This window comes from Pituophis catenifer, unplaced genomic scaffold (genome assembly GCF_029215685.1).
Source record: "Pituophis catenifer annectens isolate HBS135680 unplaced genomic scaffold, rPitCat1.0.hap2 SCAF_2, whole genome shotgun sequence".
Lineage (NCBI taxonomy): Eukaryota > Metazoa > Chordata > Lepidosauria > Squamata > Colubridae > Pituophis > Pituophis catenifer.
The window spans coordinates 89,291,590-89,304,318 of record NW_027256882.1 but is presented as its reverse complement, the minus strand read 5'-3'; positions in this window follow the sequence as shown (position 1 = coordinate 89,304,318).

Sequence of the window (12,729 nt, the reverse complement as noted above, 5' to 3'; positions counted from 1 at the left end):
TTTTGCATGCTGCCTGCATCCCACGGATAGGGCTTTGCTTGATTGTGTGGCCCTGTTGTTTGCATGCTGTGGACCGGTGTCAGTCCACAGACTGGGGGTTGGGGATCCCTGCTCTTGGGGCTAGCACAGGAGTAATATTTTCTTTTGTGTGCCTTTGAGTCAGTGTTGGCCCAAGGTCACCCAACTGATTTCATATGGGACTAGAACTCATAGTTTCCTGCTTTAAATACTGCCTATAAAGTTTCCTGCTTTAAATACACCCTATAAAGTGGGCATGTAAAGAGGTGGATTGGCATCCATATTAGAGTTATAACATAATTTTGCAGTGGGCTATTATTACTGGTATCTCCCTACAGCAGATGGGATACTGTATGCAGAGAATTACTTAGAATCATTCTCGGTGTGATCCAGAATTCTTTCTGTTCCATCATGACCATCCTGAGATTCTCCAGTTTTAATAAACCAGCTGGATAACCTTGGGCCAGTCACCCTCTTTCAGCCCTAGGAAAGAAGTAAGAGCACATAATTTCCAAAATATCTTGCCAAGGAAACTGCAGAGATTGACTCAACATTGACTCTAAGGTGCGTGCACGCACACATACACATACACTTGAAAAGTAGGCTAAAGCAACATATAAAAATCCGAAATCACATCATAAAACTAAATAAACAAATAAAAAGAAACCAATGCCAATAACAAATGGCACACATCAGGGAAGTTAGAAATGTGATTAAAATATAACACAACCAATTTGGATTCACAGATTGCTCTGCCTCAGAGCCTGCTGGAAAAGCCATGTATTCAGAACTTTCTTTAAAATTCATGGAGGTATAGACCAGCTCCAGTTGTCTGTCATTGTGAAAGGCCCTGTGATACAGAACAGAAAGAGAAGGGACAGAAGGACATGGTAGTTCTCCCCAGTTTCTTCTCTTTTCCTCTGTACTTAATCAACGGTGCAAGAACTTCTACAGTTCTTCGAACTCTTAGGGAAAATGTCCTACAGTGCAAGCGTTATCGACGTATGTTTGTATGTGTTAAGCCAATTATTATTTGGCTACAGATGAATTGCTTTTTTAAAAAGTAAATTGGACTAAGAAAGTATTTCCCAAATGGTTGCTTTACAAAGTACACAGGAATGACATTTCCTTTCACCTGAAGGACACCTGGTGGAAAAACCTGCCCTATTATTTATTAGTTTTCATCTATCCAGACTTGTCTTTGAACTATGATTAGTGATTTCTGCTGCATGCCTAAAAGGAATATTCTAACAAAACCACACTACTACTCATGAGTTCTATATAGGGCAAGGGTAGGAACCTGTGACACTCCTATCGGCCCCAGACCACAGGTTCTACAGCCCTAACGTAGACTTTGGCAACAGGTAAAATATGACTGAACAATAGGATAATTCCATCTCTGACATTTTGGGAATCCCAAAATACTCTGTCAAAATAGCTTAAGATTCTGGAGTTTATTTATTTATTTAAAATATTTATGTGACTGCCCATCTTTCAAATCAACTTTGTAGTTCCAATCAAGGACACACAGTGGGGACCTGCTATTCTGTAGTGATAAGCAATCATTTTGCAGCACCATTATTTGTGCAAGAGAAGATCTGCCGAGTCTCTAATCTATACAACTTTTGCAAAATTGTCACAAAGGTTTCTGAAAAACCCAAGAAACTCTGTCTTCCGGAATGAAATGCTTTGGTAAAAAACAGTTTGGGTCCTAAAAACGTTAATCAAAATGAATTCAGATCATCCAGAAATGCCTATCCAGAACCTGCCTAGCCACATTGAGTGATAATGGGCAAACTGAAGTATGGGCTTTAAATATTTAGATCATAGGGGTAAAGAGGGTCTTTTGAGACAGTCCTCTCACCCCCCAACCCAACCCCCCAGCTAGAAGTTATTTTTTAAAAAAGGATAAGGATCAAAAAGTTATATGGGTTTCTGGACAACAAAAATTAAAATGGGTGGTATCTGCCTCTGAAAATTTCTGTGTACACAATGTTGGAATAATCATTGCATCTGTCACTCAATCCATCAGAATACAGCTGGAAGGGACCTTGGAGGTCTTCTAGTCCAGCTATCTGCTCAAGCAGGAGACCCTATACCATTTCAGTAGGTGGCTGTCTATTCTTTTCTTAAAAACCTCCAGTGATGAAGCACCCACAACTTCTAAAGAAAAGCTCTTCTGGTCTTCTGATCAATTGTCCTCACTGTTAGGAAGTTTCTCCTTAATTCCAGGTTGCTTCTCTCCTTGATTAGTTTCCATCCATTGTTTCTTGTCCTGCCCTCTGGTGCTTTGGAAAATAAATTGACCTCCTCTTCTTTGTGGTAGCCTCTCAAATACTGGAATACTGCTATCATGTCCCCTCTAGTCCTTTTTTCTTCTAGACTGGCCATACCAAATTCCTGCAACTGTTCTTCATATGTTTTTGTCTCCAGGCCCTTAATAATCTTATTCTTCTTTGCACTTTTTCCAAAGACTCAACATCTTTTTTGTAATGTGGTGACCAAAACTGGATACCCTATTCCAGGTATGGTCTTACTAAGGCTTTATAAAACAGTACTAATACTTCACAGGATTTTGATTCTATGCATCTGTTTAAACAACCAAGGATTGTATTAACTTTTTGGCTGCTGCTGCACACTGCTAGCTCATGTTTAAGTGATCGTTCACTAGGATGCGAAGGTCCCTCTCACCGTTACTATTTTTGAGCAGGTTTCACATAAACTGTACACATAAACTTTTACCTTTGATTTTTCCTGCCTAGGTGTAAAGCCTTGCTTTTCTCCACATTAAATTTCATGTTGGATATAGAGCTCATTGTTCAAGTCTGTTAAGAACTTTTTGGATCCTGAGCTTGTCTTTTGGGGTGTTGCCTATTCCTGTCAGCTTAGTGTCATCTGCAAATTAGATGAGTTTCCCTTCTATTCCCTCATCCAAATCACTTATGAAGATATTGAAGAGTACTGGGCCTTATGGTATCCCATTGCTTCCTTCCCTCCTTCCATGTTGATGTAGCACTATTAAATATGGTTTGTCAACCAATTACAAATCCATCTGATGCTAGTGATGCTATCTATCCCACATTTTGCTAGTTTACCAAGAAGTAGGTTGTGATTTACTTTGTCGAATGCCTTGCTGAAGTCTAAGTATACTACTGTATATCCACAGCATTTTGCTGGTCTACTAATTTAGTCATTCTGTCAAAAAATGAAAAAAGATTGTTTTCACATGATCTGTTTTTAACAAACTATTGCTGGCTACTAGTTATAACCTTATTTGTTTCTAGATGTTCACAGATCGGTTTTTTTAATTATTTTTTCCCAGGTATTGATGTTAGGCTGATTGGTCTGCAGTTTCCTGGGCCTGTTTTTTCCCCCTTTTTTTAAGATGGGAACCACATCAGCTCTTTTGCAATCCTCTGGTAGTTCCCCGGTGCTCCAGCATTTTTAAAAGATATGGTACAATGCAGGGGTGGGTTCTATTTACCTTTATTACCAATTCGTAGTGGGGCCGCGCGCACGCGCTCGCTTTGCTCACTTGCATGCTCTCTTCTGCGCATGCGCAGAAGCATTTTGATGACATGGGGGCCAGTGGGCAGAGCCTCCCGCCGGTTTTACTACCAGTTCTATAGAACCGGTGTGAACTAGGGGCAACCCACCACTGGTACAATGGTTCTGAGATAACATCTGCCAGCTCCTTCAGAACTCTGGTACGTAATCTATCAGGTCTCCTCTAAACACAGTGGCTTGTAAACAATGGAGAATGGAAAACTGACTAGGCAACCCAATTTCCTTATGGGGATTATAATATCTATCTAGCTGGTTCCTTTTTGTTTATTGAGATAGAAGAAGTAGGATTTAGCTCCCCATAACTATTGCTGAATATCATAGAGTTATAAATTGAACACTTGGGCCCTGTCTAACAAAATGAAATTCAATGTAGATAAAAGTAAGGTTTTACACGTAGGCAAGAAAAACCAACTGTACAGGTGCAAACTAGGTCAAGCTTGCCTCAATACCAGCAACTGTGAGAGGGATCTTGGAGTCCAAGTGGACAATCACTTAAATATGAGCCAACAGTGTGTGGCAGCAGCTGAAAAAGCCAATGCAATCCTAAACTGCATTAATAGAGGAATAGAATCAAGATCATATGAAGTATTAGTACTACTTTACAAAGCCTTAGTATGTACACACTTGGAATACTGCATCCAGTTTGGGTCACCACAATAATAAAGAGATGTTGAGACTCTAAAATAGTGCAGAAAAGAGCAATAAAGATGAGTAGGGGGCTGGAGATTAAGACGTATGAAGAACGGTAGCAGGAATTGGGTATAGCTAGTCTAGTGAAAAGAAGAAATGAGGAAGATATGATAATAGTGCTCCTGTATTTGAGGGCCTGTCACAAAGTTGAGGGGGGCAAACTATTTACCAAAGCACCACAAGCAAGACAAGAACCAATTGATGGAAACAAATCAAAGAGAGAAGTAACCTTATTCTCCAAAACACCTGAAGGCAGGACAAGAAGCAACAGATGGAAACTAATCAAGGAGAGAAGAACTAAGGAGAGATTTCCTAACACAGAACAATTAACTAGTGGGATGCCTTGCCTTCAGAAGTTGTGGATGTCCCATCTCTGGAGGTTTTCAAGAAGAGACTAGATAGCAACTTGTCTGAAATGATATAGACTCTCCTGCTTGTTCAGGGAGTTGGACTAGAAGACCTCTAGAAGTCCCAATTCTGTTACTCTATGTTCTATAATCTTGGCTTGAATTCATCTAATGAAGAAGAGCCAGTGACCTTGCTGTGTATCTCTAGGACAGGGCTGTCAAACTCCCGGCCTGCGGGCCAGATGTGTGATGTGCTGGCCACACCCATGCCCAGTTTAGCGAAGGGGAAAAAGTCCCAATTTGTCACATGATGCCACCATGACGACGTGAGTTTGACACCCCTGCTTTAGGTCATCTCCCGATAAGCCAAGGAAGCTCCAGAGTCAGCTGCTGCTTACTGGTGAAACACTTTCATTAGAAGCTTAAATGGCTGGAGATGTGGGGTTGTAGCTGGGCCCATACCTCATCTTAAATTATATTTAGTTTAATCACAATTTATTGAGTAAATATTTCTTACAGACACAACCTGCCATGTCATAAACCCAAAATACAAAAGTATACCCCAACCTTTTGTAGCTTGCAAAGCAATCCTTGAATGAATAGAGCTAAACAGGTCAGACTTTTTTTTGGCAGAGTGGCTGGATTTGTGGGGTGAAGGATTATCAAGTAGATCTTCAGCATTGCAGATTCTTAAAGGCAGGTACTGCAGCCCTCAGTTTTTAAAATCTACCTTCAAACAAGAGAAGTGGTCGTTATAGCGGTTAAGGCATCAGACTAAAAACTGGCAGGCTGTGAGTTGTAGTCCTGCCTTAGGACCAGACACTCACTCTCAGTCCTAGGAAGAGGGCAATGGCAAACCACTTCTAAAAATCTTGCTAAGTAAATTGCAGAGACTTGGCCTGGCACTTACTGGGTGTTAAAAACTGACTCAAAGGCACACCAAATGAAATAAAACCTTCAAATAGGCCTTGGCCTAGCCCATTTTTGAACAAGACCTTCAGCATGCTTTGCAAATTCTAGTGTGTCCCTCAAGCCAAAGTAAGTTTGCATACCTCCAATAAAACACAGTGGATAAATCACAAAGGTTGAGTTCGCACAACCCAGTAAGCTAAAATCACAAGTCCAACCGTGGCTTTGTTCAAGTGAGTGAATCAGTGGTGGGTTGCCCCCGGTTCAGACCGGTTTGCAAGAACCAGTAGTAAAACCGGCGGAAGGCTCCGCCCACTGACCCGGATGTCATCATAGCAATCCACGCATGCGCAGAAAAGAGTGCGCGCGAGCACAATGCGAACTGGTAGTAAAGGTAAGTAGAACCCACCCCTGGAGTGAATCCAGGCTGTAGCTCCCCACACTGTTTACAGCTTTGGCTGATATGTGAGTTAACTGGATGGAGAGGGCTTTAGATACACTTGCTCATGCTTTGTGTCAACCTTTGGTTTAGATTACCATGAATTATAAATTGGGGCTGGTTTAACCCAAAATGCTCAGTTGTGGTCAGAGTCTGAGATGACAGAGAGTTGTATCTATATGCTTTACCTTGGCTCCTTCTCAGAAGGCTGTGTTTTTTAAAAAATCACCTTTAAAAAAGATGGAATGCTAGTCAACTAGGTTAGTAAAGACTGTCTTGGGTTGGAAGAAGAGGAGGCTGTAGAGAGCATGGTGTTGGGCATGACGATCTTCCTATAAACAGAAGACGGTCTTCCCCACAGAGTCATGTTGTGACATATTCTTAACTTTCCAGGGGTGTTCAACAACCCAATGGATTTGTCTCCTGCTGTGACAGACCTAGAGCAGCAGGTGGCACTCGAGGAAAGGAAGACACGGGGAGGGGGTGGGAGGAGGAGGCAGCTTCAGCAGAACGGGAGAGATGAAATTCCGCTGCTTGCTGTCTTCTCTGAAGTTTAGTTCCTGTGTAAGCATCTGTTAGCCACTTTTGCTTTTTTTTTTTTTCTTTTTGCATCCATGAGCTTAACGTTATTCTTTATGTTTTATCAGAAGCCTCCCAGAAGGGCCAAAGTGGCACAAGTAGGATGTTCTTCTCTGGAGATAACAGTTTCCCAGAAGTGCAAGCAAATGTGAAGGAGATGATAAATGGCTGGGAACTGGATTGTAAAATGGAAACACACACACATTTGGGAAAGAGATATTTGACTCTGAATGAACGTGCTAGACGGAACGCATTAAGATCAAAGCATCTGGTGAAACCCCATTAGCTTGCTCCCAGTTGTAGCTTAAGGCTGGGAATATTATACAATTCTCCTTTAACTGAGAGGAGGCCCCTTTGATGTAACGTGTTTTCCCAAAAATAGGACCTACCCCGAAAATAAGCCATAGCCTGATTTTTAAGTGTGGACCTAATATAAGCCCTACCCCAGAAATAAGCCCAAGTGAAGGGGGGGTGGAGGTGGCCAGCACAGGAGGTGGCAATGCACATGGGTGTCTGGTGTCTGGTCGTAGCTGGTGCAGCAAAGGTGAGTTGATTCCCTGTCCATGCAGCAAGTGGAGGCAGAGGCAGGGAGGAGGCATGCAATCTGGACATGCTGCATGGGCTGGGTGACAGCTGAGAGTTGATAGGCTGGAGTGGGTGAGCAGCGCAGGAGGCTCATCTTAATGTCTCTTGGCTTGCCTGTGGCCTGCACAGCACATTAGGATCGCCTACCTTCCAGCCTGCGCCTCTGCCTCCATCTGCTGCCCTTGCCACCGCATGAAGATGAGCCTCCTGCGGCCAGCTGTCCACTCCAGCCCACCGACTCTTGGCTTTCCTGGGGCTGGTGTAATACCTGCCTCCCCCCCCCCGCAGTGGTTTGGACTGGGAATCAACTCACCTGTGCTGCAAGGGCTGTGCAGCTCCAGAATGCCCTGACCGGCCGGCTGCAGGTGCTGCCAGATACTGTCGGCACCCACATACTTGCTGCCTCTTGTGCATGTGCCGGGGGAGGCAAAGCACCCAGCTGGGCTGATCACCCTGAAATCATATTTCCCTGAAAATAAGCCCTAGTGCTTATTGTGGAGCCCCCCATAAATATAGGACCGGATCTTATTTTCTGGGAAACATGGTACAGGTAATTCTCAACTTACAACCATTCATTTAGTGACCATTTGATATTTCAACAGCACTGAAAAAGTGACTTATGACAGTTTTTCACACATGGACTTGCGCATCCCCATGATCACATGATCAAAATTCAGGCATTTGCCAACTGACTCATTTTTATGATGATCACAGCATCCTAGCATCATATAATCACATTTTGTGACCTTCTGAGAAGCAAAGTCAATGGGGAAGCCAGATTCACTTAATCATGTTACTAACTGCAGTGATTCACTTAACAACTGTGGGGAGAAAGGTCGTAAAATGGGACAAAACTCATATAACAACAGTCTCACTTAGCATCAGAAATTTGGGGCTCAATGGTGAGTCAAGGACTACCTGTACTCTGTTTCTGAGTCAGTATTTGTTTATTATACTTAAAGTCCACCTTTTCTGTAGCATTGACACGGACCCCCAAATAGTGATAGGCATGATGATGGCATAATCACATACCTAATCTCATACATATGTGTAAGTAGTAGCATATGCATGGTTATAGCATCATGCATGTGTTATCTTTATCCCTCCTCCCACCACCTTGCAGAAACCCATGCATTTTTTTTCCACAGCATGTATGATTTTACCATTAACTTCTGTCATCATGACAATCCTGTGAGGTAGATTAAGCTCAAGAGGCTGGTTCAAAGTAACCCAGGAGCTTCTCACTAAATGAGCATCTGACTCTGGACTTTCGTGGTCCATGCTTAACAATCGCACCACACTGACATTGTTAATCATGAAAACAGCTGAACTTACAAAATAGCACAACTGTGCATACCAGTCTTCTCAAATTGTCGCTTTGTTGGGACTAAAATGCCCCAAAATTTCAGCCACGAGAAAGATACAATTGCTTTGCAAAAATGACAGTTTAGGGAAGGCTGGTGAGTTCCTTTGCTATCACTTCCTAGTAGGGGAATTTCACCCCTCCCCATCACCTGAAACCTTCTGCATCTTGTTTGTGTACTTTTCCCCATTGCTACTCCAGCCCCCAGATCTAGATAATAGAAGCAAAATGATATGTTGGGAAAAAAGCAGCTCACAGTAATTAAAGCATTTCATAAAGCTTAATTCTACTAAGGGGCATATTTAAACCTACAGTATTCATTTCAACTGTGTTGGATACAGTCCATCAGCTCCACAGAGAATGTACAAATTCTCTCTCCCTCCCCCCCCCATGTGTGTGTGTGTGTGTGCACGTGTGTGTGTGTGTGTGTGTGTGTGTGTGTGTGTGTGTGTGTGTGTAAAGCCCAAAGTAAATATTGTATGGTGGCAGCTGGGAGAGAATTAAATCTGTGATACCCAAATTATCTGAGAACATCCCAAAACAAACTGCAGAAAGCAAATTCACAACAGGCAGAAAAGTTATAGTATAGAGCGCACACCCCCATTGTGAACCGGTAGCGAAGGTAAGTAGAACCCACCCCTGCTCTGGACCCGCTCAATCATGTTAATGTCCGATATACAGTGTGGATTCCAAGTGGATCAGCTGTATTCAAGAATTGGTCTGGCAAAGGTTTTGTATGCCCTAGTTATCAATACAATGTTACCGGAGAAGAAGCTTCGCAAGATTTGGTTAACAACTCTTAATGCCTTTTTGGCAATGCTGTTATAGTGAGCTCTAGGGCTTAGATCATTTGAGATGAGTACTCCTAGGTCCTTGACAAAGTGAGGGTCATCTACGAGATCTTTTCCGCCCAACTTGTATTTGGTGTTCTGATTTTTTTTTTTTTTTGCCAGTGTGCAGGATAGAGCATTTATTAGTTGAGATTTGGAGTTGCCAAATGCGTGACCATTCAGACACATAGTCAAGGTCGCTTTGTAGGGCAGCAGCATTGTCAGTGGTGTTAAATAATTTTACATCATCAGTGAAGAGGACACAAATGCTTTTAATATAATCACATGGGTCATTGATGTAAAGCAGAAAGAGTGTGGGTCCTAAAATGCTGCTTTGGGGATACAGCTGTTAACTGGTGCCGTATTTGATTGGGCCCTCCCTATTTTGACTATTTGTTGCCTGTTGGATAGGAACGTGGCTATCCACTTGTGCAGGGATTCAGAGATGCCGTAGGAACTTAGTTTCAACAGTAGTTTGTCGTGCACCACTGAATCAAAAGCTTTACAGAAGTCTATGTAAATTGTGTCTATTGCTTTACCCTGATCAAGATGTGTGGTCCAAATGTTTCTTCAGTGTAGGAGTTACAGATTACAGGAAAAAAAATTCTAAAACCAAGCTGCTTGTTAGATAGCAGGTTGTTTGAGGGCGATGGATTGGTTTATAATTGATTCTATAACTTTACAGATGACGCGACACAGTGAGATTGGTCTGTAATTTTCTACTAGACTAAAGGGGTCTCCCTTTTTAAAGATAGGTATAACCGTGGCTAATGACCATAGGTTGGGCAAGGAGCTGGTTCTGAAGGATACCTCATAGATTGTGCATAGAGGTTCAGCTAGGGCAGTGGCAAGCTTTTCCAAAAAGTAGGCACATAATCCATCAGGACCAATAAATAGAGATGGCTTTAGGTTATGTAGTGCCGTTTCAATGTTATCTACTGTAAAATCAATACGTAGTAAATCGTTACAAGTTGTTATGGTACGACTAGGAAATGGGGGGCAGCAGTCATTGCTGTAGACAAAGACTGAACTGAAGAAGGTATTGAAGAGTTGGCCTTAACAGCTTCATCATTACAGTTTTCCCCATTAGGCCCTTTTAGGGGTGGGATAGTTTTTGAGTCTTTAAGTTTGGCATTTACGAAATTATAGAAAGTTCGGGAGGAGTTTGAGTTTAACTGCTCTTTCTCCTGTTTGCAATGGTGATTGGTACATTCAGCCTTTATCTGGCAGCATAAGGCTTTGTAGTGGTTTTTAAAGTTAGCTACGTAGCCAGTTTTATTATTATGACCCTCTTTGTAAGGACACAAATTGAGAAAAAAATCAATCATGCTGTGATCACTGTTGGAAAAAGGTTCTTTAACTTGTAGGCAATAAATTGAGTTTAAGATATTGCAGAAGACGAGATTTAAGCAATTGTTGAGCTTAGTATTGTTCGTTACCAACTGCTCAAGCCCCAGAGTCATAACAGCATTGTACAGGGTTGCATGTATAGGTTCAGTTGCACATTTGTTTAGGGTCCAATTAATAAGAGGCAAATTGATGTCACCAAGAAAGAAAAGGGGGTGGGGGCAGGAAGCTGCCCATGTTAGTAGTGCAGTTAGTTTGTTCATATGACCAAGGTTGTAATCAGCGGCTCTATAACATAGCAAAAAATGAACTGTGGTATTTAGGGACAGTTTGCAGACAATGGTCTCAGGAAGAGCAAGCTCCTGTGTAACATTTATCTTTTTCAGACCTAGGGACTTTTTATAGAAGATAGCAACACCAACCACTCTGCAATTATAATGGTCAGACTGGAAATTAGATGTAGGGATGTCTTCTATTTCTACTGACTACAATGAATCTCGTAACACTGAGGTCTCAGCAGTGGTAAATGCCACAAATGTTCTTTAAAACCTATGCCAGCCTAGCCTTGAAACAGGAAACCAGGACAGGGTGATAGGGTGCCTATAATGTTGTTTCAGAATAATTCCCGCCCATTTTCATCTTGTCCAAGTTCTTTGAGCCAGCAAAGGAGCAGGCATCTTCTAGATCATCAAGACACCCAAGGTATGGATACTGCAGATAGCAGCAAGAATGCCATAGTGGGAATATACTTTTCTTTGTATCTGCCTTTCACATTATTTTGATGCCATTCAATTTAATGCATTTAACAGCCTCATACTATTCTGCTTTGCGGGTGAAATGTGAACATCGCTTACGTGCTAAAATAAATTTGGATAAGATCTGTTTTGTTCTCCTAAAAATGGAATATATTTACAACTGATGATTATTCCTGAATTGCTCTTGGTCTGGAACTGGGATAATAAAGTTTTAATGACAATGGCATTTCCTTTAATTCCATCGTCAAGTTCTCCCAATCTGCTAGATACATTTTTTACCGGAATAATAAAAAAATAGCAAGGTAGAGATGTATACAAATTTCAAAGAGTCCTCTATTGAATTGAAAAAAAATAATAGGAAAAATTCAAGGTTCTCATTGTTTGTGGATTTTTACTCTGTAGAATGCAATTTGTAATTGTCTCCTTGAGATAAGTAAAATAGCCATCAGAAAATTAAATCTTCTTGGAAAAAAAATTAGATCCAAGCAAGGCAGTGTCTAAAATTGATACCATTCTTAATACAACTGTATATTTTCTTTAACAAATCCTTAGAGATATTGGAAAGGCAGATAAAAAAGAGAATTATATGCTAATTAATGTGGGAAGGAATATGGCAACCTGCTCCCGCTTTCTGAGCCATTCCCATATTAATTACAGAATGCTCTGCCTTTCATTTGCAAATGACATTTTAGCATGGTTCGAATTAATAAAAAATACAGCATATGTAAGAAAAAAAATAAAAGATGCTAGACTGATACTCATCTTTGAATAAAAAATGTTGCAATCTCTCTCAGCCAACTAATTTCTCTGGGGTATGGTGAGCGCTTCCTTTCATGACAGAAGTTAGGGGCATGGGAAGCTTCAGCGGGAAGTGTGGAAAGCAGAGAGGAAATGAGCTGTCAAAGGTACTTGGGGGGAGGGAAGCTGGCAGCAGCACCAAATGAAACAGATGCTTCCCCCACCACCCAGTTCTGAAGTTTGCTTTGGTCTCTAACACAACCAGCTAAATGAAATATTTCTCTCAACTGTTATGAATCCTTGAGATATGCTGTTTTCTTAGAATCATGTCAATCAAGAATATGCATCATATAGGGAAAATATGTCCTTTTCTAGTAGTCTGCATATCCTTCCCTCCTGGACTTAAAATGAAATTTTGTGCCTATTGACAGGAGATTGTAAAGGGAGGGGGATGGACTGGAAAGCATGAGGATTTTTGCCACGGCAACCTGAGCATCTTCCAGATAGGAAAAGTTCAATTCCCAGAATCCCGCCATCAGGAATAGCTCTTCCTCAGAATTCT